The sequence below is a fragment of the Arvicola amphibius genome, chromosome 10 (genome assembly GCF_903992535.2).
Source record: "Arvicola amphibius chromosome 10, mArvAmp1.2, whole genome shotgun sequence".
NCBI classification, from domain to species: Eukaryota; Metazoa; Chordata; class Mammalia; order Rodentia; family Cricetidae; genus Arvicola; species Arvicola amphibius.
Window position 1 is genome coordinate 31,578,396 of NC_052056.1, and position 20,627 is coordinate 31,599,022.

Consider the following 20,627-nt stretch of genomic DNA (forward strand, 5'->3'; position numbering starts at 1 on the left):
AAAGCTGCAGAGAAACCCTGTCTCGAAAAACCAAAATAAAATAAAATAAAATAAAAAGAAAAGTAGCCTTCACAAGACCCAGGGAAACAAACATTCTTGGGTCTGATCTGTGGAATGGGCAGACATCTTTTGAAGGAAGTGTAGTCATCCCTGTCTCTAGAGTTGTTCTAGTTGTTTTTTTCAACTTAGTATATATGACCTGTTGTAAATAATAGAAAGTAACTGATATTTTGGTAAGACTATGAGGGATTCTAATGAAAAGTATGATAATGTAAACAAACTTTTTTTTGATTCATTTTTTTACTTCAGTGTCTTTGACCATTTCACCCTAAAATGTTAGAAAAAGCATGGTTTTATTTTAATTAGCATTGATTATTTTTAAATATGTAGGGTATTCAAAATTGTGTTACTGGCCATGTGGCTTGTCAAATATACCCTATGTTTAGAATTTTAATATATTTTATTATTTGGAGTCTAATAGAGGAGAATTTAAAATAGAGTATCATTACTTGGCATCAAAAATTACTCACTAAATGGGATAGAAACAATTTTAAAGTTATCCTAGGGCTGAGAAAGATTGTTCAAGGAGATGATGCTTAAAGATGATGAAATACATATGATCTGCTGTAGGCTAGAAAAATTTGTGGGCTCTCGATGACTAAGGCTACACTAAAGCTGCTCCATTGTCTCATACTACTGTATAATAATAACACTAACAATACAAGAGTCATAAAATTGGAGAATAATCAGGGCTGGGTGCCTCTTGCCCCTTATGGAACTAGAAGTCAAGCTTCTTGAGCACAAGGAAGACAAATCCAAAAGAGAACTTCTTTCTTTTTGTAGTGTTCCTACATTGTCTACTTATAAAGTCTAATATGCTGTCAACTGGCAAACAAAGTGTTCACATGTTCTGCACTCATAATTAATACATACAAAGGGATCTATTTGGAATCCTACACTTTCAAGGTTCTCTCTCAACTATTGCTATAACCAAGCCTTTATTTTGGAGTTTTAGTTATTTCACACTTAAGAAAACTATTGCTAAGTAATAGATTATGCATGTAAAGTACATGGCACTATTAGTAGATGCCCATGGTTAGACTCTATTTCATGTCAAATGAATTCCTTGATCAGCTTATGATACATAGTCATGAGTGTGTACTGTATTTGTGAAGCCCTTGATTGACAGTGTTTACAAAGACATTATGAACACAAAAGGCAGTTCCATGTGTAGAACATGTCTATTCTAGTGATGGTAACTCTGCCCTTGTCATGACAAGAGAGATCTGAACAACCAAATATAAGCAGACAGGTGGCTGGAACACCTGAGAAATAGTACCTTTTCTTCTGAATTTGATATGCTAAGAAATGATACGGAGATAGAAAACAATTGTAATTTTAAAGAGGAGTAACAGGAAATCGAGAAGGTTGTGTATTGGAAGGGAAGAATGAAAAAAGAGGCTGGATAGATAGATGGGGGCTAAGAACAGAGAAGTGTAGGATTTTCTGGAAAGAAAATATTCATACATCAGTGAATTTTCTTCAGATCTCTTATGAAATATAGAGAAAGAAAATTGCTACTGTGTTTGTATTGTATAGCACAATTTTTAGTAGAGGGATGAGATTTCTAAGGACACAGGGAGAAAGATCATGCTCATATCTCTTAATGGAGAGGGTTGCAGCTTTCACAGAGAAAGTATCAATTACTCCCGAGTTCCAAGTGCTTCATCCACTAAACCATCTTCATAATCCCATGTTCTCATGTCTTGGTCAATCACTTTACCATGCTATGTGATGTTGTAGAAGGTAAACAATCATAAATAATGGCGAGAAAGAGTAAGTATGTGAATGAATTTAATCAATGCCTATATCTATGCCAAATAAACTATAAACATAGAAAAAGTAAATGCTAAAACATTTCATTGTTTGTGATGATAGTAAGAGCTACTTATTGTAAATCATGAATCAGCTTTTTAAGACAGGTGTCACTTCCAATACATACCTATGGCATAAATTCCCATTCTTGAGACAATATCATCCTGATGATTTGCAAGGGGTGAACTTGGAGGTTATGTCTTTGATTGACAGTTGTAGATTGGTATGTCTGCACTAATATCTCCTCTGAATAAACACACATGGCATCTGTAGCTCCTTACCCCGCTTGTTCCTTCAGTGTTGCTGGCTCCTTTAGGGCTTTGTTTCCTCTTACACCCTCCATTTTAACAGTCAAAATTTTATTTCTACTCTGACACTTGTAGAAATACATGGCCATGTTTTCTTCAGTTGCTTTATCCTAATACCTCTTGTGAAATGACTAAAAAAGAAAACATCTCTGAATTACTGGATTTGCTTAACTAAATATTAATAACACCAGAAAAATACAGCAAAGACAGATTTTTAGTTTAATCCCTGTGGGCTTAATTTTCATTAAGGTTAAGATAAGTATGGGTATTTATCAGTCACTTCATTAACTTAATATAATAACATTATCTTCAAATCAATTATTTTATCTTTTATAATTAATAATAAAACTTATGTTATTTTCCGAGGACATAATGAAGTAAATATGTGACATTGAGTTATACAGTTTTAAATAATGTAAGTAAAAGTATTATTGATTTAAAGTATATTGGCTACAGTGCATTAAAATTTCTATAGGAGAAACTATGAGGACTGTTTCTTATATAATTTTCTTATATAAGGTTTATATAGAAAGTCCTTCTGTAAATGTGTTGCTTTTATTGGCTATTGAATAAAGAACCTGCTTTGGCCTGTTATAGGGTAGAATAACACTAGGTGGGAAAAACTAAACTGAAAACTGGGAGAAAGAAGGTGGAGTCAGTGGGACTCCATGTAGCCACCAAAGGAGAAAGACAAGAACTGGCAGCCGGAAACTTGCTTGTAAACTATGAGCTTCATGGTAAAATATAAAATAATAGAAATAGGTTAATTTAAGATGTAGGAGCTAGCTAGAAATACGTCCAAGTTATTGGCCAAACAGTGTTGCAAATAATATTGCTTTCTGTGTGATTAATTTGGGTTTGGGAGCCTGGAAATGAACTACAGATTGTCGTGCCAATGTGGGGCTGACTACATCCATGTAAATTCTGAGAAAGATTGGAAGAGAATTCTATACATAAAAGAATAGAGTTAAGCATGGCTTCTTGGTAGCCGACATTTTTGTTTTTCTGATGGGCTCTGTTTGCTAGCTGTGAGCAGGACTACCTTGACTCCTTTTAGAGAGATTTCCTGATTGGGCACCGGCAATAAAGACTGCACAGCTTCTATAAGAAATGGCAGCTTCCTGGTTTGTGATAGTTGCATGTACAGCTCTGGCTCCTTCAGGAGGCCAAACACTCAAGTGGGGTTTGTGAGCAGTGTGTTACAAACTGCTGAATTGTACAACACAGATCCACTGCATACCTGGAACTGGAACCATATGCACAGTATGATGAGGCAGTGAACATGTCTCCACCATGTTAGACTGGGCAGAGCCAATAGGCAGGGTCACCGAGTTGGTCCTAACCATGTCTACTTAGCATTTAAAAGGGAAAAAAGCAATACTATAATACAATATTATACTATTACATTGATTATGTGTGAATATATTCAATAATGAACCTACAAAAATTTTAGCAAGAACAACAGAACAGTATTAAACAGTCACAAGCTATAGCACCAATCTAGACACATATCAAATACTAAATAAACAATGGCCCCTTCAGACTCCTGAACAAATCTGGCAAATGGCATAGGGAAAACTTCAGCCTTATATAACCTATAACCATGAAAAAATTAGAAATATTTAAAGTTAATAGAGAGTACGACATTAAGTTATGCACTCACTGCCTGTGAGGATGTAGCTCATCATCTTCCTAATGACTGGACTGTGTGGAGGAAGGGCATTTGTAACCATAAAATGTGAAATGTGGAGCAGAGCCTTGCTTATGAATGATGTAATTATGGAAAGGTGAAATAAGTATTTGTCACATAAATAACTCAAAGTAATGAGTCAGAAATTTCTCTATTGAGTAGATACACATCATAATCAAACTATTCATGGAAACATGCTTTAAATAATGTAGTAACAGATTAAAAACGATTCTGTACACCACTCATCTTGTGCACAAACGATGTTTCCTTCCTTCCTTCCTTCCTTCCTTCCTTCCTTCCTTCCTTCCTTCCTTCCTTCCTTCCTTCCATTTCCGCAATACAGTTTACTATGTTCTCAACTGAACCTTTTTCCTTAAAATATAATACTTGAATTAAACAATTAGTGTCATGAAAAATATTATACACCATCCCCACCATTGACTCATCACCTACACTTCAACTACACCATCATATTGGACTTTTATAAAAAATAAAGATTAAACAGTTAAAATATACTCTACATAAAGTTTAGTTGGAGTATATATTTAAGGAATAAGGTTCAGTTGAGAAAATAGAAAAGTTGTATTGTAGAAAAAATTAAAGCATATGCAAATTAAAATCTTATAGATGCAATGTTCTTAATATTTCATTTTTATTTTTATCTAATTTATAAAACAAATTCAATATCTTTTCTCGGTACTAGTACCCTTTTCTTATTTTTTTAGTACAATTTTCTGGCTTTTTGATAGTGGGATTGTTGAGTTTTTTAATGAAGTATTAAAGGGGCTGAAAATTTTGATACTCCTTTTTTGTTTGTTTGAGGATTGGCTTGGATTTTTTCAATGTTGTAGGACTAAGAAATTGACAAAGACATAGGTTTTACATGATTGGGAATATTCCAACCTTTACAGTAGCAAGAAGTAATTCTCAGAATGTGCCAGATTTAGACAGAAGGTGAGAAAGAGGCAAGGACTGTACTTGTAGTTAAAGGCTCGTGTTGACATGTGACCTGATCTATCCTCGTGTCTTTATTTGCCATCACTTAAGAGAAATTCTTCAGGTCTAAGCTTGCATAGGACACCTCTTTCTATGTCATGTGCTTGGATTTTGAATATGTTAGTGATGATGAAGGCTATTAATCAGACATTCTACTCTATTAATATTGGAGAATTTGCAGTTTGAATTATAATCCAGGCTATAGTTTCCCAGGTGTACATGGTCCCCACTAAGCAGAACCTTGTTTAGTAGCTATGTGAAATAACTTTTTCAAATTAGGACCAGAAATAATACATTAACAAAGATACCCCTTAACTGTGACACTGTGATTTTCATGATGATGAGATGAGGAGGTTTCCATGACATGCATGAAACAGTGCCTGGCACAGGTATATAATTAATTTCTCATCTTCTCTCAATAGTTTATGTTCATGATAGCAATGAATAAAAAAGTTCCTTCTGTTGCAAATGATAATAACATTATGATTTAATTACCATGTTCTAAATAACAGATGCAATTGTGGTTGTGTTTGGGTGGCATTAAAATACCAATATACCATTTACAGCAGCTGTTTTAATTCATATTTCCATTGTTGTGATAAAACATAACGACAGGAAACCATTTGTGAAGGGAAGGGTTTATTTCACTTTGTGGTTCCGCATCAGTCCATCATTTAAGGAAGTCAGACAGGAACTCAATGCAGCAGCCTAGAGGAAGGAGCTGGTGCACAAGTCACTGAAAAATACCACTTACTGGGCTGTTTGCTCAACCTATTTTTTATTGCAGCCAAGACAAATAGTTCAGGGGTGGCACCACCATCTGTGAACTGGACATGCTTTAATAAAAAATGCACTATAGGCTTGCCCACTGGCCATTCTGGTGGCGAAATGTTCTCAAATGAGCTTTCTTCTTCCAAAATGACTCCAGTTTCCTCAAGTTGACCTAAAACTAGCCAGGACAACAGCTTAACATTTTCATATTTAGTATTTAATAGGTTGAGCTACACTGATTTATATATTTCTATGTATACTTTTTAGATGAAATTCAGAACACCTGTAAGCAGAAAAAAATTGAAAATAGATTTAAAAATATAAACTAATGTTCATTTTCACATAGTAGAAAATGTATATCACCACATATTTCCAAAATAAGAAAAGATCAAAAAAGTCCATCTTACATTAAATTGATTTATTTTTATTTTAATGCAGTAAAAATTTTGCTTCTAAAGAATTGTAAATCATGATGCTGAACACTGTTTGACTGATATTTCAAATTAATTGAACAGAAAACTGTAAAGCCATGAATAATTAGTTACTAATATACTAATAATAATTTAAAATTTTTAATTACCATCAAAGTTAGCCCAACTCTCCTTAACTATCCCTAAAGTAAGGAAATCAATCGGGAAGTATAACCTGATTGGAAAATTGTATTAAATATAGTCTAGTCAAGTCCTAAGGAGACACAATCATATAGGAATAGTTTTGGAGAATCAATAAACTAAAATAATCCTAATAAGGATATAGAAATTAGTGAAGTGGGAAAATGAAGATCGCAATAAATACTTAGTGGAGGAGCACATATGAATTTTGAAGTATAAATCAAAATGCGTACGCAAATAATGTCTGTCAGAAACAAAGGAGAGCTATCGTCACAGTTTACTGCAAACACAACCACTTTGTTGTATTCACATGCTCTGTGCAAATGGACATCAGTGCTTTTGATGGGGTCATTATAATTTTTTTGGAGACAAAGTTTGAAAATATAATTAATTCTAACTGGGCCAGGAGAAGGAAACAAGGATAAGTTTTAAAGAGAAATAACTAAAACAATTCACTTATGCAAATAATTGACTTAGGATATTTGATTTCTTCTTAGATAAGTCAATGTGCATTAAGCTAACCACATACTAATTTAGCTAGAGTAGAAAATGGTAATCCATGCTTTTGCAAACAATTGCATTAACATAGAAGTGTAATCATGATGGTGGTAAATAATAAACCAAGTGGCACATTTTAATTATTAATATTGCTTGATTTTGATTGAAACTATATAATTTAACTCTGCTTTTAAAATATATTTTAGGTGTTTTGAAAATGTAAACCTAGCAAAATCTATTAATAGTCAATAACCCAATGATTTCTCAAACTAAAGTACAATTTACTATGCAACTACCTAATGACTTTCCCTAATGAAAACTCTCAACTAATTATTCACTTAGCTCTTTTCACTTATTTAAATTGATTGGAGTCCACAGGGAAGGGACTTTTACAACGTTTGTATTTCTTTTGCACTAAACATTATTCTCTGAAAGGTCATATGGTAAATATTTTAGGATTCACAGGTCATAGGGGCCATGGTTACATCTCAGCTTGATCACCACCATGCAGAAGCAACCGTATGTGAATGATGAGACTGACTATATGCCAATAAAATTTTATTTATAGCTTAATTGACTTGAAGCCCATAAATGCAGATCTTTGACCTAGGGTATTGTCAGTTCTTTAATAATAACAAAAATATTTTGCTAAAATAATTATCAGCATTATATTTACAAAACAGACTGTTTACATCCTTTTTGTGATGCTTTTGAGGAAGACTGGATATAGCATTAAGAATTTTAGTTGTGTAACTTTGCAGTTATTACCCTGGCTATGTTTTATTTCATTTAATTGCTGAAAGCAAAAATTCACAAAAGAACGTTAGTCTAATCTGAAGTAAGCATTTCAAAACTAAATGAATATGGTGACAATAGGTAAGACTCTGTAATCCCTAGGGTTGTGGATACTTTATAAAGTTTGGGACTTTTGTGCCATTTTCCTCATCATTTAGAATACCTTTATCCAGCATTAGAATCACCATCTCAATAGCAAATGAGACTTTTCCATGTACTGTTTTTATTCTGTCTTCATTTCAAATCTTAACTTTATTTTAACAGATGCTCAAAATTATATTTGTATATATTTATATATAATTAATTATAAGGTAATGCCAGTTGCAAAAGAAACAATTTCATTTAGAAGAAGTATGTGAAGCAGGAAAACCTATACAATCAGAAAATGTGCAAGATGGGCTTCATGCTTACAGGGTATTTAAGTCCCTTCTGGAGCTGAGCCAGCATTCAGCTTAAGTGCTGTCTATACTAAAATGCAAATGAATACATACTTTAGACAGGTATGCGGGGTGGCATGTAAATGTGAATTGTCTTTTTAAAACATAAATGCAGAACAATACGTCACAAAATGGCTTCCTCACCAGGTTTTACAATTAGCCAAATTCCTTGTCCTGATCCCTGAGCCTTCTTACTTAGAGCTGAAGAGCATAGTTCAACCATGCTTCAACATTGTCAGCGCATACAGACAGGCAGAGTGATGTCGCAAATCCCCTCATAGTCAATTTAGGGAAGAATGTGGTGCCATGCAAATCTGGTTAATTTTTTTTGTGAAGAATATTTTGGATTATTTTGCTAATAACTATTTCTGATGATACTCATAGGTAACTAAAACTCTGACACACACTTTTTTTCTCTTAGTATGGGGATTCTCCAGATGATTAACATTCTAGATTATCTTCCAGCTGTGTCACAAAGCTGAGATGTGTGTGGGAAGCTCCCTGCTTTATACACCTACCCAGCAGGATCAAGTCTAGCTATGCTATTACCAATGACCTGGGAAGAAAACAAATCTTTTTCAAACTATTGATCGAAATGACCAGATTGTCATCAACCCTGATAAAGGAATGAGTGAGGTTTTTTTTTTCTATTTTTATCTCTTTCCTCCATATAAATAGCCATATTACCAAAATATTGTGATGTGAAGTGGTAATCAGGGATGATGTAACACTAACACAGGTTAAGTTTAGGGACTTAGTTATGTGGGATGTTGTACTGTGTTTCATTTTCTAAGATGAGGTGTTTATTAGAAGTGTTTGAAATTTCAGGATGTGAGGTGAACTTTTTTTCATAGTACTTGTGGATGCACACAAGAACATAACTAAATTAAGAATTTTATTTGCATGTGATCTTTCTCAATTTTGCATAGCATGTGTCTCCTTATGTTTTTCATTTGTTACTCTACTTTTAACAGGGATATTTTAGTGATTTTCTTCTTTAGTAGTTAAAGTGACAGCTTTGACTTTAAATTCATTACTGAAGCCAAATATATACATTGCTCATTTTATTTTTTAAGTTATGTTATTCATGTGCATTTATCAAATATGTCTAGGGTTGTACTGGCTGTGTTTATTATTCCATCAACTTTAGTGTTTTCTAGGGACTTTCTGGTAATTTCTGTACACTCAGACATAACATTTGACTACTTCATTAGATACAATATAGTGTTGTATTATTACAGATTTCAGTTGTGAAATTTTGGCATTGTGTACAGACATGATTTTCCACATAAGTAATTTATGGTAAATACAAAAACTGAGTTAAGTTATCTGACGTCATCTTTAGGTTACACAATTTGGGCAACATATCATGGCAACATTATGCAAAGTCCGTCTTTCTGCATATCAGAGATGTTGAGAGGGACAAACCATAAAATCAAAACAAAGACAACACACTAGCACTGTCATTATTTGGGGGAGATGTTGTGTTTAAAATGCTGCCATGCATTTTCTCTGTTCAACTACACCTTTCATGTACAGAATAAAAAGGGGAGTCAAGCTAGGGAAAGGAAAATTTCTATGTGTCCCTGTCCCTAATCTGTCACAGGCCACCGACTGGGTTAATAGCTAGGAGGAAAAGCTATCTTGTCAACATAAACTGAACTTTCATCTCAACCCAGTTTGACCATCAATGAGTTGTCAAAAACAGAAAGGAAAAGAAAAAAATCCTCTCATGATCTTTCATTTTATCTGGTGTGGCACCTGCTGCCTTAAATGATGCCAAACTGAGTGGCAGCAGGTAGTTTTTGAGAAAAACCAGCTTCTCTCCTCTCCCTGCCCCCCTGCAAGGCTCCTCTAGGCTCCACTCAGTCCTTGGCAAGGGATTGTTCCTGGGAAAGTCAATAGTGCCTGCTGTCAGCACAATACATCTCTGGCTATTTGTAAAGGCTTTGCCTTCTTGAAGTTTAGTTGTCAGCAGCCTCACTTTTAAAAGGATTTCGGCATCAATGTGTGCTACCTCCTACTAATGTTAAGAAATGGCCACAGAACCCTGATTGGATTCTTTTTCAGGATGCTGGCAGTAAAGATACTCACCGACTGCCGTCCTTCAGGCAGCATCCTTAGCAACAAAGGCCTGGATGAAAAGACAGCACCACAGCTTCTTTCTTGACATGTGCTGGTAATCATTAGGCCACATACACAGATATTTATGACATACGCTTGAAATGTATTCCTGTCCTAGGTACTGAGTGTCTACATTAGTAAAAGAGTGAGATGACAAGCTATGAGCAACACACATTACAGTCAACATCCCCTAACACAATTGAGTTATCACAGATTCTGGAATGTCAGGCAGTCAATGCCTGCGAATTATACAGCCTTTTCTGAAGGTCTTTACTATTCAGTCCTAGGCATTCATGCATGGGCAGAAATATTTGGAGGGAAGAAATATTCTTGTAAGTTTGTTTCTTATTCTGCAGAGCTGGCCAATGTACTTGGATCCTAAGTTTTTAGAAAGTAGATCAGATTGATTAAATAGGGTTTGAAATGCTTTTATCATCAATCCCTCTGAGCCACAGTACTTTTGTGGACACTGTATGAATGGATTTAATAGATTCACGTTTTCTTTTCTTTATAAGACAAAATTATTTTCTGGACCTTAAGCATGGGCTGCTGCATGCTGTTTGCCTCATGCAGCTGGGAGATTGTAAGAACATGCTCCAAGAATGGAGTCATATGTGGAGATTTCTGAGTGCTTGTGAGAAAACTCCCAAGAAACCCAGACAAGAGTCTTGTGACCTCAGTTTCTTCCAAACACGAAGTGTTTTCAGATTATGTTTTCATGTCCATCCCAGGTACAGTGGATAGGAGTAAATTTACTTCAGCTTATTCATTACAAGCAGCTATTGTTATTTGCTTACATGCCTATGTGGAAAAATATGGGTTTATTTATTTTTTTTTTTGCTGCACATAGCTTGCTTTTGTAATTATACACTTTGCCTACATGACTCCTCTTAACCTTCAGGGTATATATTATATGATTCTCTGAATAAAGTTGCATGTGACTTTATTCTTCTTCATTTATCAGCTCCGTTCCCCCAGGTGCCTCTAGGGCAGTGACAAGTGGTGCCTAACACAAGCACCTGAAATTGGTTATGAGACAAGAGAGCAGAGACCCTCACAGAAAGGGGTTAGGGAAAATAATGGGATAGAAACCAGAAAAGGCTTTATACTGTATTGAGCTTATGCACAATTTTATAAAAGAAGCATAGGGGTGAGGGGATTGATAATCAATCTAATATTAAATTCTCTCCACTTCCTGATGAGAATTTAGGAGAGCCTATGAAAATACTAAGTTAACAAGCTAGGCAAACTAGAGCAAGGTTTGGAAAAGCAATTTGTTTCCTGATAGCTCCCTGGCCTCATGAACTGTGCTTGGTATTTCCAATGCATTACTAATGTTTTTAAAGCTCAACCAAGAGATGCAGCATTGGGCAGTACTCACATATCATCTTGAGAGGCATGACAAGGACTACAGCTTTTTGAATCCAGACTAAAAGAAGCATTTGTGTATTGTGTTGATCATTGTTTCCTACAAAAAGATAAATTTAAGCCTTTGGAATTGATTTATTTATGCCACAAGTGCCAGAAAAAACTGACTTCTTACCATGCTCTCCTTGATCAACTGGTAAATTGGGGAGGACACAATGTTAACAATTATGTGAATTTGGTCCTTATTGTGTTATTAATAATCAGTTTTTAAGAGTGTTACATAACCCTATAGATTTTAAAATTACATTTGCAGATTGCTATGGAAGAATAGGAAATCACCACCCAGTTGGTAAGCTATGGGATTTTCTCATATGAACTTTGCAGTTATAAAACTTGTCCAAACTTCTCTCATTCTATGAGCAGATTCTTATTTTATTGATGACTCATCTAATGGTATAGGAGGGAGTCATGGTCCAGATATTCATCAACCTATTAATACTTCTTTTTCCTTACTCCAACAAGATAATGGATTACTTTGATTTGTCTTTTACAATTAATTCATAAAACCCTAAATATAGTTTCAGATAATATGTATGTTGTAGGATTATTGTCAGCTCATACTTGTCCACATTCTAACCTTCCTAGGTTTATTGCAGAAGGAAATAAGCAAACTAATGCATTAGCCTGCCCTAGATTTACTTCTCCAGATTCTCCAGCCCAGGCCATCAATGACAATGATGGAGGATGAGGAGGCAGAGTGGACATCACCAAAATGATAGCAAGCCTCCAGCTAAAGGGCAAAAGGAGAAATCGATCATGTCATCAGAAGTCAAGTCTGCCTACCTGGGCCAAGTTACGGTCCTGTGTACCAAGAGAGAAGTTATCCCATGAAATACAAAGAACTCTAGTGTCACCTGAGAGTCTTTTTCTGTTGATGCTAGCTTCTTTGACCTTGTTTCTGCAGTGAGTGCCTCTGAGCATGTTTATTGGTCTTATTCTCCTCCTCCTCATTTGCTTCAACTTGTAGACATGGATGAATACACCCCATTACCTTTACTAATGACTCTGCATTTAAGAGTGGAGTGTGAGATTGTCATAAAGTCACTCACTGATCTGAAGAAGGGACAGCATTTAGTTTTTCCTTGGGATTTGAATCACTTCCAATTTGCATAGGCTATCCTAACATGTGTGGCAAATCTTATTAAAAGGCAAATATGGGCTTATGTTCTACAAGACAGCAGATTTACTAATCACATGGGTCCCATTTCAAGCTATTCTCTAGATTTTTCTGATTAATACAATAATGTAACCTATAGTACTGGACATAGTTTGAATCCCTGTTCTTGGTGACAGAGTATTACACACAGTACTTCCACTGTTCTAATATTACAGACTATGTTGTAATTTGCTTACCTATAGTAGGATACTCATGAATCATATGACAACTAGATTTATTTACAACATCTTAAATCGAAATGACTTTGCATTGAAAACATAAACAAGAGGGAGGTATTAGAAAATGGTCTAAGAATGAAGCCATGCGAGGAGATTGCTGAGTGCTTGTGAAAAAAACTCCAAGAAATCAAGAGTGTTGTAACCTCGGTTTCTTCAAAAACAAGGAGCTGTTCTTGGATTATGTTTCCATACTCCTCCCCAGGTGTAGTAAACAGGAGTGAATTTGTTTCATATTTATTATAACCGGGTATTGTTACTTGCTTATATGCCGCTATAGAAAACATGTTTTGTCACATGTGCTATGTGTGCCTTGCCCTTGTGATCATACAGTTTACTCATATGACTCCCCTCAGCCCCTACAGTATAAATTGTCTGATGCTTTAGATAAAATTGGCTGTGGCATGAAACTAGTTCGCCTTATTTATCAGTTCCATTCTCCAGGTCCCAGGCCTCTGGAATGGTAAGGAGGATACAAGTTAACTTATTTTTAACCATTCCAGTTAGGAACAGACTGGTACAAAATGAAAAGTAAATGCGGATTATAACAAGAATACAATCAAAGCAGTTGAGAGAAAACAACTGATTCATTATATCTGGAAAACTAGAGATTTGGGAGAATGAAATACCTTTTGAACTGAAAAGTTAAAAGATTATTGGGATACTATAGTTGTAATGGGGTGTGTCATAATAGGAAAAGTATTGTATATTGGAAACTTGATATGATCACTGAAGTTATCAATGCTTGGAAAACAAAATCAAATCATGGTTTTATGTGTATGTGAACTTGGAAAGGAAAAGGGTCATATAGTACACTTTTAAGTAGAATATAACAACCAACACCTAATCATAAGCTTCCTTGAAATATGGAATGTATACTCAGGATGTTGTGATCATCTATTGAATTCATTTATTCAGTCACGTAAGCATTAATCTAATCTTTATCGATAAAAATTGGGAGTCAAATATCAGGGTAAGAACATGAAAGATCAGAGAAGCACAGAGTAACCACCAGTCACTTCCTACCTCCATTGTTTCTCCATCCAAATGGGTAGAGATCTTCTCTTAGTCCTGCCTTACCACTTCCTGTCTCTTCTCTGTCTACACTCCTCTAAACCTCTATGGTTAATTTTGGTCAGCTTATTGCTAGATCTGTTCTCTGATTCCAAGCAAGCAAAATATTATGCAGCGAGTCTTTTGAAAAGAAACATTAGGTTTTATCTTGGGTATTGGTATTCCAGTAGAGAAAAGATAAAATCATTATTCTTCATAGAAGTAACACTTTACCAGGGATAGAAAATAGATGCATACATAGAAAGGTACATAAATAAAAAAAAGGGACAGGGTGGGAAGAATATAAGTTATTATTATGAGATAGTAGAAAAAGAGGAGAAGAACGGGGTGTTGTTTAAAACATAATCAGACAGCACACAATTGCTGTATAAGAGAAACAACATCACAGAGCTCAGGAAGAAGTTTTTGAAGAGGCGGGAGCAGCAAATGCTGAAGTCCTGAGGTAGGGCAGACCAGATTTCTTTCTTCATTATTTAATCAATCAAAGAAAACCACATATAACCTATGGAATTAGAGTATTTTCTTTCATGTTTCCATGATAAGCGACTTGATTCATAAGCACAATGGAATTATCTATGTTTTAGAGAAAAGAGGAACATTTATTTCCATAAAATTCTGATTAGGTATGACTTTTGTTCCATTTTGCTGGAAAGTCTAGTGGATAGCCCATTTCCTTCCTTAGACTAGTTTTCTTGTCATTCTGAAAATGAGGTAAAACTTCATGCTGGAGCATAGGAGCACTGTTATACATTTTGTTCATTGTAGCCTAGCCGTAATGATTACGACTACACTACCCACTGCCATGATTTCACACGCTCAGCGCTTCGCTTCTCTTTCAGTTAACTCTCCAGATGGTACTGTTAATTGAATGGTTCTTAAGAAAAGAAACAAAATCCTAGACATGATGTCAAGAAAGAAAATACAATGAGAAATGCCAATAATTGGCAAAAAATATTGTACCTCTGCCTAGTTTTTAAGTTCCTCTAAAGAACAGGACTTTTTATAATCACACTATTCTTTCAAATGGTTGTCAAAGCATGCCAGATCCAGAGGATGGGTGTTGAAGAACAATGGCCCTCTGGAAGGCTTGACAACTTGTCTACGCATAAAAAGTGAAGAAACAGTCATGACTTCAATTAAATATTCCCAGTACAGGGGAATGAAAGCAAGCTCATGCCTTAGTGAGGAGAAATTTCTACATAGCAGCAAATTAAATTAATAGACTTTTTTTTTACAAAGTAGTACAGTAAAGACTTTTTTCCCACTTTAAATTGTTTTATTGATTGTTATTGAGCTCTACATTTTTCTCTGCTCTCCTCCCTGCCTCTTCTCTCTCCTTCAACCCTTCCACAAGATTCCCCAAGCTCCCAAAAACTGTTCCTTGTAGTATGTTACTAGTTAAAAGCAAATACTCAAAATAATGCAATTTGTTGTTCTGCTTTGAAAGGCATTATTTTTGAAAACTTAATAGTTATATTTACAGATAATCAGGGCTATATAACAAGGCATTTCTAATATACTGGAGTGTCTTTCACTATATTTTCTGGCGGTTGCTAGTAGACTGTTCATGTCTGTCTTCTAGCAAAAGGCTGATTCTTTCTAGCGGAATGTTGGCAAGGGACAAGACTGGGGAAGGAACACTAACATCTCATTAAGTCACAGGTTTTGGAAGCTTTGTGTGGTTCAAGTATTCTAAGTGTAGCCAAGGTAAGCTTTGTTCTTATAACATCAAAGAGAATCCCACTCCACCTCTTTCTCTATCAGATGTATAGACACTTACTGTTGAGACTCATGTTTTCACTCAATGAAATGTCATTGTCATTATTTTTATATTCTTTTCCTCCACGAAAGCCACACATCTCTAAAGCATCACAGAAAACAAACACAACAGGAAGGTTCAATACACACTGCTTCCTTTTGTTTTCATTTTGAGCACTCAGATTCGACATAAGGAAGTCCTTGGAGTTGAATGCAGTGATCATTCTTCAGTTTATCAATAGGGGTGATCTCAACAAAACTATCATTAAGAACTTAATTTTTTTTTGTTTGTTTTTCGAGACAGGGTTTCTCTGCAGCTTTTTTAGAGCCTGTCCTGGAACTAGCTCTTGTAGACCAGGTTGCCCTCGAACTCACAGAGATCCGCCTGCCTCTGCCTCCCGAGTGCTGGGATTAAAGGCGTGCGCCACCACCGCCCGGCTAAGAACTTAATTTTTAGGGAAATATGAAGAGCTAGTTTAAGCAAATCCATGGCTAATCTATGGAGACTAAGAGGATCCCTGATTGAGAAAATGGTCAATACTTGCAGAAACAGAGAAGAAAAGAGCATGAGACCTGAGAAAATTTTCCTGACCTGGAGGCAACATAAGACTAGATCCTAATAAACTTAAACTGTTCATGTTTTCATGAGAAACCAGAAGTTAAGCCTTGCTAACTTGCCAATTCTCATCAGGCAATTTTAATTTTTCTGCCCCATTTTGATCTTTGGTTTTAATATAAGCAAGCATTTTCTCAACCCTGAAACACAGCAAATCCTATAAAAACAGCTCTAGAGGGGTTCCTGGGTTTCCAGGGAGATGCCCCCAGCTAGTTCCTTGGGCAGCTGAGGAGAGGGAGCCGGAAAAGGCCAGTTCCTATAGCCATACTGATGAATTTCTTGCATATCACCATAGAACCTCCACCTGGCAATAGATGAAGAAAATGACTGAGCCCCACATTGGAGCACTGGACTGAGCTCCCAAGGTCCTGTTGAGGAGCAGAAGGAGGGAGAACATGAGAAAGAAAGTCAGGACCATGAGGGGTGCGTTCACCCATGGAGACGGTGGGACAGAACTAACGGGAGATCACCAAGTCCAGTTGGAATGGGACTGATGGAACATGCGACCAAACCGGACTCTCTGAATGTGGCCGACGGTGGAGGCTGACTGAGAAGCCAAGGACAATGGCAATGGGCTTTGATTCTTCTGCATGGACGGGCTCTGTGGGAGCCTTCTCAGCTTGGTCGATCATCTTCCTGGACCTGGGGGGAGTTGGGAGGACCTTGGTCTTAACATAGAGTAGGGAACCCTGATGGCTCCTTGGCCTGGAGAGGTAGGTAGGGAGGGAGGGAGGGGGCTATGGGTGGAGGGGAGGGGAGGGAAAGGGGAGGAGGAGGGAAGGAGATGGAAATTTTTAAATATAAAAAAATAAACCATGAAAAAAAAGGAAAAAAAAACAGCTCAAACTGCCTATGAAAGAAACACCAAGTAACTGCCTGGAACTGAAAACAAGTGGAAAAAATAGGCCAGTCTCCCAAATTGTGAGAACGGGCTCTGGGTAGAAATATTTCTGGCCAGTCTGTCATCACATCTGTGAGAGCATGGCCTGCACCACTGGCCAGGTGTCCTTTGCATCTGCCAAGGGCTCTGTACAATCAACTGTATGAACATCGGGTGGTGCCTGAGATGCACCTTTGCCTCAACTGAACAGAAAACAGAAAATGGGACCCTAGAGATATTGGTTGGCTAGGACAAAGCACAAAATCAGATCACCAAAAACTTGTCTCTACCAGGTAGAGTGATCATAAAAGCATCCTTAGTGACAAAAAAACAATCATCATCACTCCCATAATCAACAGGATATTTTTATATACTAGATCTTCAATCATATCTTCTTTCTGAAAATAATTTATGAATCACATTGTTGAATTATTTGTTGCAGATGTAAATGTGTGGAATAGAATGTGCCTACAGAGATAATGAGTGGTACAGATATTAAAGGGGCCATAAATAAATATTTTCTAGTTGACATTTGAATATAGAAATTACACATGAAGGAAATACAAAAAGACATCTAATTATGGTATAGTCAAATGAGAGGAAGTATTAAGTACATTAAATCAGGCATGGAGTAGCAATCCATGATTTACATTCACTAATAGTATAACTAATTATTTTAAATACTTTGCATAATTATTTTTTGTTTACTGAGATTTTTTGCTGATTATTAAAAATTAACCTGGTGCTTACTTGTCAGATCACTATGATGGGCAGGATAATTCTTCATATTTCCTGTTAAATGAATTGAGGCAGAAAAGCACTGAACAAAGTTCCTGATAAACGTGGAATCAAGGCTGAATCAGCAAGCCCTATTATGGGAAATATACAATCCAAATTATTTTAGGTTTTTTAAACTATATTTCTTATTCAATACTAAGTTGACTTGAAAACCAGTTATCATAATACTTGCCTCAACATGAAGTTTTAAAACTATTTTCATTCTTCTATAGGTAGCTGTCCAATTTGACCAGCACCATTTGTTAAATATGATCTTATGTGTGGTTTCTTGGCTTTTTGTAAAAGCTCAAGTATCTGTAGCTGTGTGGAATTATGTCTGGGTCATCAATTTTAGTCCATTGATCAACATATCTCTATTCGGCTAATATCATGATGTTTTTATTACAATGCCTCTATAGTGCTACTTGAAATCTGGGTAGTGATACCTCTAACAGATTTCTTATTATTTAGGATTGCAAGATATTTTGTTTGTCTGTGTGTGTGTGTGTGTGTGTGTGTGTGTTTTCATTTGAAGTTGAAGATATTTTTTTTCAATTTCTTTTAAGAATTCTATTAGAGTTGGGTAGTGGTGGTGCATGCTTTTAATCCCAGCACTTGGAAAGCAGACACAGGTGGATCTTTGTGAGTCTGAGGCCAACCTAGTCTACAGGTCGAGTTCCAGGACAGGTTTCAAAGCTACAGAGAAATCTTGTCTCAAAAAAACAACACAAATAAACAAGCAAATTCTATTACTCTGTCTTACTGATCCATGAGCATGAAGGTTTTTCTGTCTCCTGATGTTTTCTCTGAAATATAAGAGAAATTCTCAGACTGAAGGAGCACAAGTTCTTGTCTCATCCCGGTTTATATTCCTCTTTAGGGCTAATATTAAAGGCATGGACTATTCTTTAATATATTTCTTTTTTTAGATTATTTGAAATACAACTTTATTCTGATTCTACAAAAAGAATGGGAATGACAGGAACTCGATTTTATCACTGACTGAATAGTGTGACTGTAGCAATCTTATTTTTGAAATTCAGGAAACAACTGTGTTCCAAATAGCTAAATATGCAAGTCCAAAAAAATGAAGGTATGTTAAAAAAAAAAGGTATGTTTTAACTGCCACATTCACTTCGAAGCCCATTCATCTCCTTCAGCATCCAATGAAGTACACAATCTGCTTAGCTAAATAAGGTGGCACACACGCTGCACCGCTGACATCACAGGACAGTTGCCTATAAAACTAGACTTCTGACGCAGGGCTCCGGCTTTACTTTCTCACAGGTCATCATCCTCATTCAGGAGGACAGTCGTTTGAGCAACCTCTAAATCATTCTTGTACTGTGCTGTCAAAGCTGGATCCATGACCACCTCAGGTGAAGCAAGCGCAGGCATGACAACAAACTCCAAATTAGGGTCTTCAATGAGCTTTCTGGCAAGCCAGAGGAAAGTCTTTTCAAAGTTGTAGTTACTTTTGGCAGAAATGTCTTAGTACTGAAGGTTCTTCTTTCGGTGGAAGACAATAGATTTTGCCCCCACTTTTCCGTCCTTAATATCCACTTTGTTGCCACACAATGCAATGGGGATGTTTTCACACACACGTGCCAGATCTCTATGCCAGTTAGGTACATTCTTGTAAGTAACTCTTGATGTTACATCGAACATTACAATGACACACAGGGCTTGGATGTAGTAGCCATCTCGTAGGCTCCCGAACTTCTGGTCGGCTGTGTCCCACATGTTGAACTTGATGGGTCCTCTGTTGGTATAGAAGACGAGCGGGTGCACCACCACGCCCAGGGTGGCTACATACTTCTTCTCGAAGTCGCCCGTCAAGTGTCGCTTCACGAACGTCGTCTTCCCGGTGCCGCCGTCGCCCACCAGGACGAGCTTGAACTGGACCTGCGGCTCTCCCTGGGCGGCCATCACGACGATCCTTCCGAAAGACTCTCCGCGCCTGTCCGACTGACAATATATTTCTTCAATGTCTTAAAGATCTATTATACAAGTCTTTCCCTTCAGTGTTAGAGTTATTCCATTATATTTTTGAAAGCTATTGTGAAAGGTACTCTTTCCTGATCTTTGTGTCTTTGTCAGTTGTATATATAAGAAGTCTACAGAAGACTTGTGTTTATTTTGTCCCTGGCTTCTTTTCTAGAAATGCTTATCAGCTGTAGAAGTGTCCTAGTGGACTGTTAAGGTCTTTTATGCATAAAACTATATCATCTGCAAATAAGAATGCTTTGTCTTCTTTCTTCTCTATTTGCAACTCCTTTAGCTGTTTTACAGCTCTAGCTAAGACTTTAGGCACTATAATGAACAGCTATAGAGAGAGTGGACATCCTCACCTAATTCTAGATTTTAATAGATATGCTCTGAGTTTTTTTCTCCTTGGAATAATGTTCTTTCTGGGTTTGTTGTAGATTGCATTGTGTTGGGGTTTTTGCCTTATATCTCTATTATTTCTAGTACTTTCATAATGAAGAGCTGTTGAGTTTTGTCAAAGATATTTTTTGAATCTAATGAGATGATTATACTAAAATTATACTGACATTGATAACTTTAAAATAAAAAGGTAATAGTTACAGAACTTT

The 20,627-nt window shown here is 36.3% G+C and overlaps 1 pseudogene; it reads right to left on the reverse strand.

The window, feature by feature from the left end:
* Positions 1-19,311: 19,311 nt before the first annotated feature.
* LOC119825180 lies at positions 19,312-19,959 on the reverse strand (annotated as a pseudogene).
* Between the last annotated feature and the right edge of the window lie 668 nt (positions 19,960-20,627).